At 38.0% G+C, this 19,965-nt stretch overlaps 1 protein-coding gene and 1 long non-coding RNA gene across 3 annotated transcripts in view; one reads left to right on the top strand and one right to left on the bottom strand.

Moving 5' to 3' along the window:
* Positions 1–236: 236 nt before the first annotated feature.
* LOC127516064 (uncharacterized) lies at positions 237–19,438 on the bottom strand. Of its 2 annotated transcripts, XR_007930925.1 has the most exons (3): positions 19,290–19,415; positions 7,906–8,070; positions 237–2,046 (listed from the first exon to the last, which is right to left on the bottom strand). It is a non-coding gene; the product is annotated as an uncharacterized LOC127516064 (long non-coding RNA). The 2 variants fall into 2 exon arrangements; XR_007930924.1 differs by lacking the exon at positions 7,906–8,070 and having other exon boundaries at positions 19,290–19,438.
* tshz3b (teashirt zinc finger homeobox 3b) overlaps positions 17,863–19,965 on the top strand; it is a 39,714-nt gene continuing 37,611 nt past the window's right edge. Inside the window, exon 1 of the mRNA XM_051900358.1 lies at positions 17,863–19,904. The gene's annotated coding sequence lies outside the window, so the exon portion shown is untranslated. The remainder of the gene's footprint in view (positions 19,905–19,965) is intronic.

The following is a 19,965-nucleotide window of genomic DNA, read 5'->3' as shown; positions in this document are numbered from 1 at the left end:
GTATGTAGTTTATTGTGGTAGACAATCATTGTAAAGTGTCTCTTGTAACAGAGCTCCAAATATTTTGTGATATGATTTAATAGTCGTGACTTTTAAGTTAAGTTTTCACTATTATTTATTTGATCAAAAATACAGCATAATGCACAATGACAAAATCTTATTTAAAAAATATTAATTCATTAAAACGTTCAATTATTCCCAAAAAAAGAAAAAAAAAAAAGACAGCACTAAAAATGGAAAATGTGGTTTAGTTTTTATTAACACTTTTACAGTACAACAGTGACTCAGTGAAGGAAAAACATGCTGATCCAGAACATTATGGAATAGAATTTCCCAGAGACGCAACACATATGAGTGTTTCTGACAGACAGGTCAGAGCCTTGGCCGCATGAAAACATAACCAGTTCAAACGTTTCTTCATGGTGATAAAAACCATATGGATGTCAGTTACACAGCTTAAATAAGCATTTGCACAACTCGCAGGCCAGCTCTGCACACCCGGCTGACTATGAAAATAATTAGTGTGTGAGCTGGAGCCCTTGTGGTGGCTAAGCTCACAGCTAACAACCCCCTGAAGAGCTTCTGTGCGAGTCCCCCTCAAGGTCTGTGTGTATGGAGAGTCTAGAGGGACAAACACAACTGTGGCTTTTCAACAAAGCTCTTTCTCCCGTTGCTGCAATGTTTACTTTTAGCAATAATAAAAAAGAGCTTTGTAAATTAGATAAATATGTGACAACCTCATGATAATTGTATTTTATAGCTTTGCATTTGCTTAAAGGGGAGCAAAAAGGGTATTTAAGATTATGGACAGAGAGGAAGAGAAATAAGCAGATAATCAGTGTCTGTGAAGGAATATACTGAAAAAAAGTAGAAACTACTTTGGAGTGAAACTGTTTCTACAAATGTCATAAACGATTAGAAAGGCAAGTAACACAGAATTAAACATGACATTTCGAAGTAAAAAGACATAAATAGTATTTTCTTGTAAAACTTAAGTAATTTTTTAAAAATTTTCTTTGTTTTATTTACAGTTTAGTTTTTGATAGGTTTCAATGAAATCTATCAAAATCAAAATTGTAAATAAAACAGAGATTTACAAAAACATTTATTTAAGTAAAAAATTTTGTAACAATGTAAATGTCTTTATTTCTTTACTGTCACAACATTGAAAGTTAACATTATTAAATATATAAATTATATGAATAAAAATAAAATACACTTGCACTTTATTTATATAAATATAAATGCTGTGTGTGTGTATGTATATTTCTTTCTTTCCATAAATCTTTGCTTCTTTTTCCAATCCTACAGCTCTGTAAATATTTCAGCTGGTCATCTGTATGTGTGTGGTGTGAAGTGTCGTTTAGTCAGGTAAAGTGCAGCAGGGCAGACTGTTAGAGGTGAAGAAGAGTGAGGGGGCAGATGGAAGAGTGTAACTGTAATGGGATGTGAAAGGGAGAGACCGATAACTAATGTGCTTCCTGTGTTCTCCCCTCTTACTTGTCATCTCTCCCTCTTTCACTCAGAAAGAGCATCTCTCCGATTCTGGATATGCTTGAGTGTGCTTGTCCGGTGATGCTGATGTGTGCAAGATGATGAAGATGATGATGATGTGTCTACTTGTGTGTGAAAGAGTAAAAAAGAGAGCGAGAACGATGATGATGAGGAGAAGGAAATGAGAGGTGACTGAGACGTTCACTTAGCAGACAGAATGATATTAACAGTGACAGACACCTTTCTATGCATATCAGCGGCATGTGTGAGTGCACCTTTCGCTTTGGTCTGTGTGTCTGTATTTTCGTGCATATGGTCCTTCTCATGTGTAATTTCACTTAATGTCTTTGATGAGCTTGTTATTTATGCAAAAGTTACTGGGTGTGACTAGACTGATTCTTGTCTTTGGCACAGGTGGATGAGAGATTCATCTGTATGAGAGAGTGAATGCATGAATGTGAGCAGTATGACTGTGAACATGGTGTGATTTGGCACTGACCTGAATTCAAGACATCATATATCCAATATCCATCTGATTCTTCAGGATATTCACTAAAAAAAAAGGGAGGAAGAAAAGAAAGTACCAGAACAATTAACAGTTACTTCAATAAAGTGTTGTGATTCATAGTGTTAACAAGCCAGAAAATAATTTTGATTTTGTTATATATACAGGTACATATGAACTACCATTCAAAAGTTTGGGGTTGGTAAGATTTTTGAATGTTTTTGAAATAAGTATTTTATTTAATTAAGTAATATTATTACAATTTTTCTATTTGTTTATAAATATGTTTATAATGTAATTTATTAATGTGATGGCAAAGCTGAATTTTCAGCAGCCATTACTTCAGTGTTGTTACTGATTTGGTGCTCAATTATTATCAATTAGGATTGGTGCTCAATTAGTAATAATGGTTATATATCAAGACTTGTTCTTCGTCCTCCCTGACCTTGCACAACGTCTGTACAATCAGGCTCACTAGGGGAAACGCATACTTGCAAAGGCCCTGGGGCCAGCTGTGTGCCAGCTGAGGGGGGCCTTGGTCAGGGAATACCACAGCGGGCAATGGGAGGATTCCTGGGAAGCAAACAGATCTACCTGCGCTTCGCTGAATCGACCTGGGGATGGAGTCTCCACTCCCCCTTAAGAGAGCAGGCCACCATGTCAGGAAGAAACACGTCCTGATCCTGTAACTATGGGTGTACTTGAACACCTACCTTGCTCCTTAAGCCCCAACTCGAACCGGCCTGTGATGATTGAGGAAGCTACGCGTCCTCTGAACTCAGCACACTGACCCTGGCGGAGGTTTGTGTGAGTCACATCTGAACATGAGGAGGTGGTAAGTCCACGTCAATCATGTCCAGGCTATGAATTATATGACCCCGATAATGAGGAAGTTGCTCTTTCTTTGAAAATGTGGGTACCAGTGCCACTTGGACAAGTGGCGTAACAAAAAGAAAATGAAAGTGAAAATGAAAGATTCTGCACTGCAGCCGGGCTGTGGGCTCGGGCTGCAGCGAAGCTGATGTGGCAGCCGCAGGCGGAAGCCCTCAGCAATGAGCAGACTATGACCTGAGGACTGCCGAGAACTGCTGGGCAAAGTCCTTGACAGAGTCACCGAAGAGGCCAACTTGCGAGATGGGGGGCGTTAAGAAAGCAGACTTTGTCGAGCTCCCTCATCTCAGCAAGGTTAAGCCAGAGATGGCGCTCCTGGACAACAATGGTGAACATCGCCTGGCTGAGAGCCCACACAGTGATCGTCATCAATCTGAGAGTGAAGATATTCACAGTGCGCAGTTCCTGCATTAATCCCAGCTCAGAACTACCCTTGTGCTTTGGCCTGATAGACCTGCAGGATGGCCATGGCATGCAGGATGCAGGCGGCCTGTCCAGCAGCACTGTAAGCCTTCGTCATTAGAGCTGAAGTGAACTTACAGGCCCTGGACAGGAGTCTGGGACGATTCCGCCAGGTGGTGGCACTTTGCGGGCATAAATGTTGCGGGCCGTCCCACCATCAAGGGTAGTGAGTGAAGGTAGTGAGGAAGAGCAGGACCAGGCAATGAAAGGTACCCTCCATGACTTCATCAGCTCTTCATGCAATTCCGAGAAGAAAAGCACTTGGGCCGGGTGCGGCTGTGACTCACACTCCGAGCCCAGATACTAATCACCCAGGGTGGAGGATACCACTCCAGCCCGATGTTCACAGCGGCCCAGGCAAGCATTGCTGCCAACTCTGCATCAGACTCAGACTGAGATACTGCACCCGAGGGTTGGGACTCCTCAGCTTTGGAAGGCAAAACCCACACTCCAATGCAGCTATTGATAGTTCGTCATCATCCGGAGCCCCAAATGAGAAATCAGGTGCGCCATGTGACGCTCAGCCAAAGTCATCCAGAAAGTCCACCGGGCGCAACGTGCAAGGCGAGAAATGGGATGAATCCTGTTGGGATTGACTCAGCGGAAACACTCCCGTTGCCCTCAACGCCAGCCACCGCAGCCTTATGCATCGCAGAAGGACCGGGACGAGCAACTGAGGTGACTTGCCAGAAAAGAGAGTCGCGATCACAATGTTGCCATGGTCGTGTTCTTGCAATGAGGACATGAGCCATTCACAAACGCTGTCTCAACCTGGGTGAGACCAAAAGACTTGAGACAGCGATCAGTGAAATGTTTGGAGACAGACCAACACCAGCTCGCTTCTTCCAGAGGTGAAAGAAATTACCTCATTTACAGATGACACTCGCTCGGCTTGAAGAACAAATCTGAATGAGTGATGCACGTCATCTCCCTTTTATACCCATATGTCCAGGGGAGTGGCGTGCAAATTCTACTCGCCAATTCTCATTGGCCTTTTTCTCAATATATCAGAAGTGTTTGGGGCTCCCAAGTGTGACCATTAGTGTCAGTCATGGACACCATGTCAAAGTGACAATAGGGAACAGCTTTTTGACATTAATAATGATAATAATAATAATAAATGTTTCTTGAGCAGCAAATCAACATATTAGAATGATTTCTGATTTCTGAAGGATCATGTGACATTGAAGACTGGAGTAATGGCTACTGAAAATGTGTGAAATATATATATATATATATATATATATATATATATATATATATATATATATATAATGTATTATTGTTTTATGTATCGGAACATAATAAAAAAAATCATCTTGTCTTTAGCAGGTCTCAAAAATTGGTCAATACAACCTTAGATGAACAACAACAAATGACATTGTCATTATTTATTTAAAGCTGCAGTCCGTAAGCTTTGCCTCTTGGTCGCTTTCTCTGTTTGAAACCTGCAATTGCAGTTATTTGTGGAATTATCAACTTTACGTGGGTTGTGCCTCGGCACGGCTCCGCAGCGCGGATGAATCTAATGTTTGCTGTCAGTCACCACACTGGTGTGGATACTGTACTTCAGAATCACAGATTCTACGTCTTGGAAGTATGACCAAAATAAGAATTTTCACCAAAAAAATTGTCATCTGAACAAGTAAGTAACATGTCTGCCACTTTTGTTCTGACCAACTGAGAAAAAAAGCATTACAATAAATCATGCTACCAATGGTGATTAAATCTAATGATTTCTTAGCTCAGATCACATCAAACCATGCAAATTATTATTATTGTTATACTTTATTCTCAAATGGTTATTGTTAACATCAGCATTGCGTAACTACATGTATTTAGTGTGTATTAGCGTTACCAGTAGATTCCAATGTCTGTACAGTCTAATCTCTAATGTTAATTTGTCATACCACACAATCTGCCATCAAAATGATGTTTAATTATTCCAGCTGCTGTGAGAAAAGGCTATAAATGATGCGCCACCTGCAGCATCCTCATATGCCATATAGCCTACTAGCTGGGACTCGTTCTTTATGAAAACAGACGTAATGTAATGATGCAAAGACGAACGGCGGCATGCTCGAATTTCCTGTGGAAACCCACCAGTACCACTCGGATTAGAACACATTATTACAAGCTTACTGTTGTGAATCGGGCTAAGGTAAGGAGATAGTTTTAAACACTGGCTGGTTATGTACTTGCTCAAAAAATGATTTTGTATAATTTTTAACCAAAAAAAGTTATGGATTGCAGCTTTAACAAAAATAAAGCCAAAAAGGAAAAGCCATGGGTGACAAACTAAGGACACCCTATGATTCAGTTTCTTGTGCAGCCACTTGTAGCAGCAACAAGTTGAAGTAATCGTTTTCTGTATGACTCTTATCAGTCTCTCACATAATTCTGGAGGAATTTTGGCCCACTCTTCTTTGCAACGTTGCTTTATTTCATTGAGGTTTGCGGGCATTTGTTTATGCACAGCTCTCTTAAGGTCCTGCCACAGCCTTTCAGTCGGTTGACTGAAAGGCTGTTAGACAGATGGCCTCACATTTGACTCTTGAATACTTTGGTATAAAGATGAGTTCATGGCCGACTCAATGACTGCAAGGTGCCCAGGTCCTATGGCTGCAAAACAAGCCCAAATCATCATCCCTCCACCAGTGTGATGGACAGTTGGTATGAGGTGTTTGTGCTGATATGCTGTGTTTGGTTTTCGACCAAACTTGGCATCGTGCATTATTACCAAACATTTCCACTTTGGTCTCATCTGTCCAAAGAACATTGTTCCAGAAGTTTTGTGGTTTGTTCAGATGCAACTTTGCAAACCTAAGCCATGCTGCTGTATTCTTTTTAGAGAGAAGAAGCTTTTTCCTTGCAACCCTTCCAAACATGCCATACTTGTCCCATCTTTTTCTAATTGTACTGCCATGAACTTTAACATTTAAGATGTCTCTGATGTAGTTCTTGGGTTTTATGCAGTTTCTCTGAGCAGTCCACTGTCTGACCTTGGGGTGAATTTGCTAGGATGTCCAGTCCTGGGAAGACTGACAACTGTCTTGAATGTTTTCCACTTGTGAGTAATCTTCCTTACTGTAGAATGATGGACTTCACATTGTTAGGAAATTGCCTTGTAACCCTTCCTAGATTGATGGCAGCAACATTGCTTCTCTAAGATCATTGCTGTTGTCTTCTTCCTTGTCATTAACATACAACTGAAGGCTCCAGACTAGCACACTGCCAAAACATCTGCTTTTATAGAGGTGATCATGCTTGCTGATGATCAATTAATCAAAGACATTTGATTAGCAACGCCTGACTGCTACTGACCCTCTTAATTCCTATGGAAGCAGTAAGGATGTCCTTAGTTTGTCACCCATGGCTTTTCCATTTTGGTCTAATTTTTGTTAAATAAATAATGACAAAGGTGTAATATGTCATGTGTTGTTCTTCATCTGAGGTTGTATTTGCCTAATTTTAAGACCTGTCAAGGACCAGATGATTTTTTTATTATGTCCTGATCAGTGTTGGGCTAGTTATTCAAAAAACGTAATTTTGTTACTAGTTACTCCTTTCAAGAGTAATATTATTACTTTACTTATTATTTTCTGGCAAAAGGAATTAGTTACACTACTAGTTATATTACTTTTCCTTTACAACCCACAGAAGTAATTGTGTATCTTCCCCCAAAATTCTTATTCTTATACAACATATTTCTGCCTCATCATTTGACCAAAATCCACATTTGATCGCAGTAAGAAGTTATTATAAACAATTGTGATTGATAGTAATGTGTTGTATTATTTTCATTAATTGTCACGTGTAGCTTGAAGCTAATTGTTTCTATAATTTCTCTGTTACCCATATACGATTATATTTCAAGATGTATTTTATCAAAAGAATTCAGATAAGTTCGTAAGAAAATGTTTCGTTTTCCAAAAAGATTTTTAATTATAGTAATATAATTTATATCGGGATCAGAGGGATGTGAGTGGGCAAGCCATGTAATGCCAGAGTAAAGTAATGCCACAACTTACACAACGGTGCTCAGATCATCTTTTCTCCTAACAAAAATCAATGTAATGGCAATATTTCCATCTGCTGAATGTAAGCTTTTCCATATTCCAAGCTTGCCTGCTGCACTGGTGACTTCATGTGCCTGTGCGAGTCGTGAAAATTATGAAAATAAATCTAGGAATAATTGGATTGTTGGGGGTGTATGCGCACACAGGAATCAGTAGAAATCAGTAGTGGTTGAAGCATCAAAAGTAACTAAGTAACGAGCTGTTTTATGGATGGTAACTGTAATATTATTACTAAAATCTTATTAGTAATTAGTTACACTACTAGTTACTGCTAAAAGTATTATTGTAAATAGTTACTAGTAACTAGTTACTGCCCAACACTGGTCCTGATACATAAAGCCATAGAATTCAATAGGGTGTCCTTTCTTTTTCACATGACTTTAAATATATAAACAAAATTAAAGAAACAAAGTAGTAGAGACACTAAATGTCACCATTACAATACATAATGTCAAGTCGCAGCAGGCTGCATACCTACTAATCATATGATAAGAAACAAAAAAATCTTTCTGTCTGTTTTTTGGCATTAAGAGACCTCCCACTGGTTCTCCAATGATGTGCGGTAGTGTAAAATTGCTCTGCTGTGTAAGAGCGGAGAGCTGTTTTGCAGAGGAGTGTGGAGCTCCGTTACCTTCTCACCTGCTTTTAAAAATAGAGACAAAGAGGTCACAAAGCTGAATTAATGATATGATTATAGTGTCCACTTAATACTGGTTACCATGGAGCCAACCGCTCGTAGATCATGATCCAATTCTAAGCATCTGAGACTGATATTATGATGGAGGCCTTTTTTTACTCACAGACTGAAGCACTGTAATTATGGATAGGAGTAAGGATAGGATAGTAAGATATATATAGTTAGTAAGATATGTATATTAATATATACATGTGTGTGTGTGTGTGTGTGTATATATATATATAGTGAAGCTTATCAGCACTACAGGGAATAAATACCTCACATTAACCCCTGAAATCACAAGCATTTTTTTTTTTTTTTTCAGTCATGAAAAACGACCTAATCAAAATGTATGGCACAACTCGCTTTTACAACTAAGTGCTTTTCCTCTTTCTCTCTGAAAAGCCTGGCCTCTGCCCAAGAGAAAGCTAGACTTTTATGTCCAACATTAATTTGCTCAGATCAAACCATTTTGCAGACACTTTGCATGACATTTGGCTGGGAAACACAGTACTAAAATACAGCTGAACACAGGCCACAATGAGCCCAGGAAAACCAGCAGGCTTCATTTCATTTAGTCATTACACACGCAGTGTGAGCCTATTTTGTATTATTGCCATTGTATTCACGGTTTTGAATTGTTGGAAGCGTATGCGCGCACATAGAGATCATGCACCGTGTCTTGTGTCTAACGTGTAATTAATGTACTCATTTAATTAGTCACCTTCCTGTGTGCGCATACACACAAACACAGACATAAACCATCTCCTATATAAGATCTGAGGAAGTATTTCTTTCATTTACATTTTTTTACTATTATTCATTTATTTAGCCCTGCTGACTATGCACTCATACACACATTTTGACAAGTTCACTGTCACCTTTGACACGTGAACTTCCTTTTCAGAATTCCTGTGTGCCCATCCTCCTGCACCTGTTTCAGACTTAGGAATGTTTCAATTTTGATTTTAATTAAATACAAAGTGCTGAAATCACATCATGCTTTTATCACATTTGCATGTTTAATCAAACTCCTTTCTGATACATTCTGTGCCTGTGTATTTTAAACATGCCCTGAATAACTCTCAGAGGGACATAAGGAGAATATGTGGAAGTGCTGATTTGCACTGGCAGGAAACATACAGTAGCCAGCTCTCAAGTGTCACTTCTTCTAGCGTCTGGGTTTAGCCATGGGAATGCTAATCATTGAGCTGTAAAGGCGAGCCTCTGGGTGCACTTTGAGTCTCTTATTGTAAACCAAGTCAGCCAGGGGTCAACATGATGACATCTGATAGTGTGTCTGTGTGTGTGTGTGTACCAATATGGGTACTTGAATTCGTCTTCTGATCAGATTTATATTCAAAAGCAATGTGTCACATTGGTTCAGTTGTAATGTGATTATTGGTTCTACTGAGTGGGATCTTGTTTCTCTCTCTCTCTCTCATCTCTGAGTCAAAGATTATAATATAATATAATATAAAATAACCTATCTATCTATCTATCTATCTATCTATCTTTCAACATGTTTGTTTGTTTGTTTGTTTATGATTTAATGCCATGCGAGCTACCTCGGCTACATTCACGGTGAGAACAGATTTTTTTTGTCTTTTAAAAAAAAATTAAATTAAATTAGGTTTTTAAATTTGATCTTAGATAAAAATTATAAAACTAAATCTCTTTCTTTCAACATATAAAAAATATAATTAGCTTATTAGCAATTAGGCTACATTTGATATATATATATATATACAGTCAAACCAAAAATTATTCAGACATTTTTGATATTTTTTTACTAGTGGGTGCAGGACACTATAGTTCATTTATGTAAGTGAGGATAGCAAAATAAAGTAAACTGTGACATATTATACCCAAAAATTCTTCATACAGTGGACTACCAGTAAAACTGATAAAAATTTGGAACCAAAAATTATTCAGACACTTTGACCTAACCATGTTTTGCTTAAGTGTTATCTGACATAATTAAGATTTTTTTTTTTTCTGACACAGTTTAACTCTGAGATCTTGTCATATTTTATTACCATTTTTTTAAACTATAGTGAATAAACTGTATTAATGAATGAAATGTTCAAGGTGTCTGAATAAATGTTGGTTTGACTGTATATATACACACACACACACATAGGGTTAATCACATGTATACACCGACCCGTTCATATTTGTTTTTGATCAAATTAGTGACCTGTCCCTATCGTAAGTATATTTATTCCAACCCAATGTCACAGAAAACTTAACTATTCTACGAGGTTCCAAATGCATTCGTACAACGTGAATGTGAAAGTAAGCATAAATATCCATTCCTAACCCCACCCCTAAACATACCCATCACTGGGGCCCAAGCAGATCGTACGAAAAGCCACCAATTCACCAAAACGTAAAATAGTTACGAATTGCCATGAGATTGTGTTCTTATCCCTTACTCTCGCTTTCTCTCTCTGTCATTAAACTCTCCTAGAGTGTTTCGAGGTGAGGCTTCTGCTTAGGAGGGCTGAAAAATAGATGGAGCAGAGAATGTCAGCATAAGATAAACAGCAGCATAGTGAAGTGGCTCTCACATGCTTGACAAGACCGCAGAAAGAGAGAGGGAAGAAAGTTTGATGTTTTAGGCCAGATGTGGCTGATCTTTGATTTTTTTTTTCAGCACTCCTTGCAAGTTGGTAAAGCCTTATTATTTTGTTTCATAACTTCAAATCTTCCCCTCCTTCTTGTGTCACAGTCACCATGATTTCCAGGGTTGGGTCTTTTGACAGGTGGCTGATGGGAGTTTGTGTGTGTAATGAGGAAGGAAGTCTGACAGAGAGAGGTTGTATCAGCGTTACATCACATCTAATTAATAAAGCAGGCCTGCACAAATACAAAAAAAAAAAAAAAAAATAGTGTGATTAATGGATTAATGTCATCGCTGGCACACAGCCGTAGCATTAATGGCCACATGGGGTAAACACACAAACACACTCCGAGGTGCTTTATCTCTCTACATCACTTAATGCACTCGATTCTTTGTTATGAATAGAAGAAGGTAAAACAGCCACAATAAAAAAGGATGTAAGAATGCCATTTGCAGAAGGGAAAAACGGCCAAGCGGAATGTGAAAAGACAGCAGCTATATTTAAACAGCAGTATAATGACAGCAAGTTATAAAAAGTTATGAAAACACATTTCGGATTATCCCATTCCAGCTCAGTCACAATCAGTGACTCACCCCGATCCCTGAATCATGACACTCATTCCAATGGATATAGATTGTGCTTTCTAGTAATATCAACCTCATGGGAGCAGAATACTGGGAGGAAACCCAGTCAGGAAGCCAGAATGAGTCAAGCTCCATCTGCTCTATAAAAACACACATATGCCTTGATTGGAACGGCTGGATTTTACCAACAATATATGGTTGCTTTGTATTCTGCATTTCTTTAAAGACTTAAAACATCTTCTGTTAAACCAAAACTGTGGTAAATAATATCAAAAATATAACTTTTTTTTGTTGTTGTTGGTCAATTAAATCTTAGCAATGCCTGTGTCTTAAAATAATGATGGCCTTGTTTGATGGTCAGTGCTGTTGACCTTGAAGGTCTGCATTTCAGAGCTCACTTGCATCATTATTAGCACTAAAACAGAGCCGGGGCTATTAGTTATTCCGTTAGGAACTGTGAGCCAGGCCGGCCGTGTTTGTCTGGTTTTCATTGGGGTAAACATTTGTTCCAGTTGTAGATGTTGTGCGGCAGGAACATGAATCAGGGACGAGAGGCGGAAAGAGCTCTGACAGCTGCAGCTCATTACCACCACCATTACTGCTATAGGGGGCTGCTGGGGGAAATTCCTCCTTCCAGGGAAAACGTTCCTGTTTACCATACAGCGCCGTGGATCAGGTCCCGCACACAGAGATGCAAGGCAATCACATGCAGGCTTATTCCCACACACAAAATGAATGAAAATGTGCCGTTTTGCACACACACACACACACACACACACACACACACACACACGAGTTCTTATATCCGCGGTCATGCTCAAATACGCACAGACGCACACACACTTGCTTCCTCTCTCACACACATCATGTGCACTCTCACACACTAACAATCAGTCTTTATTGTGAGCTGATACTAGTACCTCCACCCCAACCGCTCCATGTCCCTCACACACACGCTCACATGTTCCTTCAATCACGACTGACTCATGCCTGCTTTACGTCATTTCGTCCAATCAGACAGAGTTCCACGGGCCCATTAAAGTGAAAGTTGTTTTCTTTTACTTGGTCATTCTTTCAGCACTACATCAAAGTCAAACATTCACTCATAATCAAGCTCTTCACCCACATCTGCTCATTTATTGTAAAATCACAGTCACCCATCATATATCTCCAGCACAAACACACACCGCAAATCTTTATCTCACTCAGGAGCTTCAATCACTGTCTGTTTCAGCAATGATAATCTGCAGAAAATGCTTTCAAGATCAAAAAACTGCATACAGTCAATAATGGCACTGACATCAAACCAGGAAACTATTGAGCTAAACCATGTAATTTGAACTGATTTCTTTGGTTTGTAGCCTAATTGCTGTGAATTGAAAGAAGAAAAAAAACTATATTGGCTTACTTCCTTATCATATTATATCTGTTTATTCAAAAAATCCTACTTACAAAATTACTTGAATACACCTGTGTGTTGAGCATGTCTTAATTTCTGCATTAAAACTAATTTTGATATTTTTGAGTGTAAAAGTCAATTTTAAAATATCAAAAGTCTTGATTAAAAAAAAAATCTCATAATTTGTGCTTGTGGTTCGTTGGTTCATGTGACTCCTCAAAAAAGTAACGATATTTAAAAATAAAAATACTTTTTACACTCAAAAATTAATTTACTTGGAAAAAATTAACTTTCTTGGAAAAAAAAGTTACGTTTTATTTAGTTACACCACATGACATTTTTAGAGTTTAAATTTTAACTTCTTGAAAATGTTATTACTTAAAAAAAAAAAAAAAAAAAGAGTCAATTTGACACGTTTTAAAGAGATTGTTGACCCAAAAATTATATAGTCATCATTTACTCACCCTCATGTTGTTGTATACCTTTCATTCTCCTGCTAAACACAAAAGAATAATGTTTGAAGAGTGTTGGTAACCAAATAGTTTTGGTTAGCACTGATTTTCACAGTATGAACAAAAAAGAGAGACATTTCTCAAAATATATTCTTTTATGTTCCACAGAAGAAAGAAAGTCATGGGGTTTGGAATGATGAACTATTTTATAATGAAATAATTAACTATTTTGGGTCAACTATTTCTTTAAACTTGATTTTTTCTTATTTGTGTCTTTATTATATATATGTATATATATTTCTTTATATTTGTCATTGACCCCTAACAAACCTCTGAAGTAACACATTTCACCCAAATGATCCTTATCTTCCAATCTAACATAAACCTGATTTTACAGTTCTGGCTTTGATGACCACAACATAAGCTACAACTGATAGACTATGGGTAACGTTTTAATTTTTCTGCTGCTCTCCTTGAAAGCATAAATCAAAAGAGATGAAAAAGCACCATGTGTTTTGACTGCTCCCTCCTTCTCTGACCTATGCCAATTTTTATCTCAACCTGCTTTAACTTTGTAGATCAGACTTTAATTTTGAAGCGGGTCTATGGGACAGTGATGAATTGGATATATCAAGCAGGGCTTAAATTACCCTCTCCCTGGTGGCAGAGGATGGGAAGGTGCCGGAGAAAGAGGTATGAGAGCGGGGAGGGGGGCGCTCCATGACCTAGTAACAGGCAGAGAAAGAGGGCTGGTCAGCACTTGCCCTCTCAACCCTGCAAGCTAGCACACCCAGAGAGAGGGAAGGAGTCAGAGAGAGAGAGGGAGAGAGACAAAAGAGCAGCCCCCAACACTTAAGGTTTCTCTTCTGAGGAAGAAGGACATACCAGAGTGTGAGACACACATCAGCAGTAAGAGGCAGAGGAAATATTGTTCCTCTCTGAAGAGGCCAGCAGTCCTTTTCTTCCTCTGAGAGCACTTTAACTTTCAGGGCTGAACAACAATTGTGAGCCAAACTAGACACATGGTGAACCAGTTCTAAATACGTGGGATAATTACCTACAGTACATATACACAGTATATATATATATATACATATGTAATAAGACTCATATGATGCCCCAGGAGAGATCAGACTTTAGACACTTTTACATAATTATCAAAAAATATTAAATCTATTATCCTTTTTTTTCCATTTACATCATTGGCATAATGCTATTGTACGTTATGATTGTGGTATATCATGCTACTGGCTAGATTGCAGTATCCAGAATAAATAAACAGAATGAAATAAAATTAAATAATTAAATAAAAAATAAGAATCAAAGAAACTATGCAAAAATAAACTATAAATAAAACTTTCTTGAGTGATAAAATTCTCAATGTATGTGTGCGTGTTTATATATATAGCCTATCTATCTATCTGTCTATCTCTATATATATATATATATACACACACACACACATTTTAAATGTCTTTGATCTGTACTGCACTGCAAGTTACCTAAATTACAATTATGTTACAATTAATCAATCAATTTTTTAATGAGAGTGTGGAGCAAAAGAGAGGGAGCGTAATGTAAAATTGCCACAGATGACATACAAAAATATTTTTTTGTGTCTGATGTGAGATCTGCCATAATAGGCATTTGCTGCTTGTTACTGAATAAATGTTTTGCTTCTCTTGAGGAGATCTCTCTGATGCCTCTTTACACACACTACTAGGAACAAGTGTGCCGTGAAGATGCGCAGTGCAGGAGAGCGTGAGCTCCAGAAAAGCGGGAAATCTCTAGTTCTAATTACGACACATGCTTTTTATAGCTGGCCAGGATCTAGTCCTAGCCATTGTTTTCAGAAGGTAAGGATATGACGGTAAAAACATTTGCCCTCTTCAAACCACAAAAATTAGTTGGGTACCAAGCTGAGCTTTTTCTCTGTGGGTCTAGCCTGATCTGACCCTGGTCTAGCACAGCTGGGTCTCCTAGTCTCATGGGTGGTGTCACTGTATATTAACCTTTGTTCATTAAGATGTTCCTTGAAACAATGAGCGCCTACTGCTGCCCTGCATGGGCCTAACCTGCGTATCTTATGCTGTGCTATATGTTGTATTTTATATTGTATTGCATTGTATATTGTGTTGTGTTTAATGTTGGGAGCAACTCAAAAATCCCTGGTTAGAGCAGTCTTATTTGGCCAATAAACCTCAACTTCAACTTTAACTTCAGCTCTCCTCCTCTGACTGATGACTAATGCTCTATACTCATGTATTGATCGCATCCAACTGTGCCTCTGCTCCATATAAACCTGCTCTTGCCGGTATGATAACAGTATAAATAATCAACAATGGCATCAGTAATGCTGACCACACTGTAAGGTGTATTACAAAGGACAAAGGATCTTCTTGACTTGAATAAAGACTATTAATAATTTAAGCTATATATATTACGATCATTACTTCAATTTAAGTGTATATATATATACACACTGGTGCTCCTCACTGTAGAAACACCTAAATCCTGCTTATGCTACCTCAATATAAAATGCCTCAAACATAATGGCATCACTTATGGGACAACTAATGTTAAATTAATAGTTAAACAGACGAAATAAACGTAACAGTCATTCATTGGAGCAGGAGTAAAAATCATAGTTTTCATAAGTTTGTCACGTTTGTTACTTGGCATTCCTTTATATGATTGTACTGAGATACTGGATGAATTTCGATCCCTCCTGTGGATCTGTGTCGTGTCAGCTCGTGAACAGAGAGAGAAATCACAAAATGGAAAACAGGTGTTAAACTGGAGAGGGATTATGAAGCGTCTGAAATTATGTTGAACTTTTGGTTTGCATTTAGCACAATGAGACAATGTCAACTGAACCAATGTGATTTTTAAAATTAATTATTTTTTTCCAGGTTTAAGAAGGGGGTGAATTGATTGAAGTTGTTATACGCTCTTGACGTTTCACCTCGCAAAATTTTGCGTAAAAAGAATAAAATAAAACACTGCGTATATACTTCAACTTATGTGTCACTAATTCACTAATTAAGATTGTTTAGATTAAATTAAATATTTTCCTGTGTAAGGCACACATTCTCTAACAAAAGAAAGCTGTGTAGACAAATGAGGAAAAAGACAAACGAACAGAAGTTCACGTGCCTGTAAAATAGTGCGCAAAAAACTGCACTTTCCCCCACGTTTACGTTCTCTTCTTTAATTTCGTGTTTGCATCGGACACTTTTGGAAACCAGACTGAATGAGATAATAGAGCTGAGGCTGAAATTTGGATTAGTATGGGCAAATTAAATTCATTAATCTCCGGTATTTAGACATCTGTGTAATTAAAATAGGCTGGAACTTTCCAATAAAGTATTAGTTTAGACTATAAAACGTATAGGATAAATATACGTATATGATTAAAGTCATGTTGGGGTAATGCTCGAGCTTTAATGACTGGTATCCACTGGGGCTGTTTCAGACTTGCTCTCAGTTTAGAAACGAACTCTCAAATCTCTCCGACTCGTGAGAGCTCCACTAATAGCCTATGTGGAGGTTTAAAAAAAAAAAAAAAAAAGAAAAAGGGGGGGAAAAAAAACATATTTAAGACTTATTACTTTTTTTTTTTTTTTTTGTACTATCACGTGGTGATTTTTCTTTTTCTGAATGTTAAAGTTCTAATGACTTTTTGGAGAACAAGAACGCATTTTCACATCGCCATGTGTGTTCTTGCTCAGATTACACTTGTATTAATTTCTTCATATTCGACTAGAAATTTTATGTAATGAGAAGTTATTTCTTTAAACTGAACTAACAACAGTTTATAAAGCAGGAATGTTTAACAAAGCCACCACAAGCCATGCTATTGCGGCAAATAAAACACATTAGCGTTCCTGTTGTCTTCAGCGCATGTGGCAATTAAAATGAGCCTCCAAGTGGTATTAAATAACTCATTATTTATGATACAAATATTCTTTCTCTCTCTTTCTTATAGTGGCAGATATGCCTAGTAATTATAAAACAAAATGAAACCAACATTTCCAACATTCCTTAATTTAATAGTAAAGGATTTATTAAAGTATAAAGTTTATCTCTATGTTTTAGGATTGATGTTCAAGTTCATTTACAGTCTTAGAAATTCTGTTTGATAATGTCGCTCTCTTCTCCCTCGACAACAATACAAGTCTGCATATTCTGAAATCTGGAAGACTGAATTATTATTATTATTATTATTGTCATTATTAATAATAATAATAATAATAGATAAGCTGAAAGATCATACTTAAAGACTTTTTAAGGTTTAAAAATAGACCCATGTTTCACATTAAACAGATGTATCTCGTTTTGACATTAAAAACAGAGATTATTTAATATTTTAACAGTTCAACACACAAAAGACCAGGACTAAATAGTCTCTGTTAGACACATGAAGGACATACACAGAGGAACCCACAGAAGATCAAGTGAAACACAAGATAATGACGTACCTTTTCTCTTCTTTGGACAACTGAGCACAATGACAGTGCTGTGATTTTTGACAAAATAGCATTGTAAAACTTCCTAAGTCGATGTAATTTAAAATAGAACATTTTGGGGGATTTTAGAATAAGAACATAAAAGGGGGCGGATACAATAAACTGCGCGCTCACGTTCATGTTCATGCAGCTGTTCTCTGTTCTACACACACACACACACACACACACACACACACACACACACACACAGCTTTTATATAAAGATGCGATTTTCTCGTTCGTTAATTGTATTTATATGTTTCAATTTAGATATAGGTCAATTAATCTATCTACACTCATGAAAAGAACGCATTTGAGGAAGAGTTTTACCTGTTTAGTCTTTGAGACTAAAACAGGTCCACATTAGCACCGTTATTTGTGCTTATTGTAGTTTTACAGACATTACAACTTTTAATATAGTTAAATTTCATGATATAAAGTTGTTTCGCTAGTAGCCAGTCACATACTCGTACACTGAGGCAATCAGTGAAATATAGCCTAGCCCTAAAAGTAAAAAAAAAAAAAAAAAAGTACGGTTCAAATTATTTTTCATATCATTCACGCGGTAATCCACAGCAAATCAAGGTAATTCACATCAATTCAAGAAAAATACATTCACCTCACTCACACAAACTGCCAACGAGACTGAAAAGCCTGCTATCAAAAATAAAAAAGAGCAAAAAATTCTTTGCATCAACTTGCTTGTGAGTAACTTTAAGAATGTAAGATTTAAATTAAGATATAAGGTTTTAAACAATTATACGCAGCCATTAGTCGTCGGTAGGCTATTATTAATAGTTGTAGCAATAGAAGCTAACGTGTGAGTAATAGAGAGAAACATTCGTCCACTTAAGTTTGAAAATAGGCTACATCCTCATACACAGGCTACTTGGTAACAGCGTTCCGATGCACCATTAGCCTAGGTATAGCAACTGGATAAATCATTATTTCTTTTAAAATAAGATCGGAATGCATCCCCCACTAAACAGTGTGATCTTGCTTTATACACGTCGTTTGATAAAGAAGAGAAACTGGCCGTAGTTAAAGCGACTCCGTGCGGCGTGTGTGTGTCTGTGTGTGTGTGTGTGTGACACTGATGGATGCGCCAATGGTTAGACGGACAGATGCTTGGGCGGATCTAACGGCATGCACACACGAGTGAGTGAGATTGGGCAAAAACATCCCGGATCCGTGAAAGACTGCTCTTCCCTTTCAATCTTCTCTTGTGAGCTCGGCGCGCGGACATTCAAGAGATTCTGGACATTCTTTTTTTATTGAACGCTACGACTCCAGTTGCCCCCTTTCGAGGGCTCGATGCGATTCCCTTTGCGGTCAGATGTGAGAGGAGACAGCACGAGCGCAAGGCAAAGACGCGGACTTTAGTGGAAGAGGCAGTGTCTGTCAGCTCACCCTCAGCTAGTAAACAGAGAGGACACAGTTACCATCTCCCCCTCTCATCCAATAAGGACAACTTTGCCCTTCTCCACTACAAAGAGTTTACATTTGACTCCAATTTACGCTTACAAAAACGAAAAAGAAAATCTGCTCTTCATAACACTGTTTTTAAGTAGGTGCCATGATGATGGACATATTTGGAAAATGTTGATCTTACCGTCTTAAAAAGTCCATTCTGTGAAGAAAGCGTTTGATAACGGATTTTCGAAAGTGACATTACAGGAGAGAAATCTCGCGAGCGAGAGGAAGACGCGTCTGCTTCGCCCGTTGCTGTTTTTAAATACCTGCTACGAGCCTCACAAAGACGGCTAAAAGTGCTATTAGCGGCCAAGAAAGTGTTTGGCAATAGCTCAGTGATCCATGCTCTCGCAGCAGCAGCTGAGGCGCAGCCCGAGTCCATCCCCTCCTTCTGATGTGCGTTATTACAAGCAGGAATACCCAATCAAACACCTATCGCATCGATTCTCTCAGCGGATTCCCAACGCGCGCGGACAAAATAAGCAAACGAGGCAGAGCGCGGGCGACAAGTCTGTCCATCTCCTCCTTCAAGCTTTTTGTCTATTCCCCGGTTTGTTTATTATGAAAGAGATGGACGTTTGAAAGGCAGTGGACACTTGGAGTCTTTTGGATTTTCACAGAAAGCTATCGGCGACAGCCGCGCTAATTTTTTATTATTTTTTTTTATTTTGTATTTTTTTTTTTGGCTTTTCCAATTGTATGCGATTACTCGGACCTGATTCCTCATGGATAACACGTTTATTCAAGCGATCGAGTAAGTAAATCTTTGCTCTTTTACGTTCCTAAATCATTGATAGAGGCGACTGCTGCCTGCC

Source organism: Ctenopharyngodon idella, chromosome 7 (genome assembly GCF_019924925.1).
Source record: "Ctenopharyngodon idella isolate HZGC_01 chromosome 7, HZGC01, whole genome shotgun sequence".
Classification (NCBI taxonomy): domain Eukaryota; kingdom Metazoa; phylum Chordata; class Actinopteri; order Cypriniformes; family Xenocyprididae; genus Ctenopharyngodon; species Ctenopharyngodon idella.
This window is presented reverse-complemented; position numbering and strand designations above follow the sequence as displayed.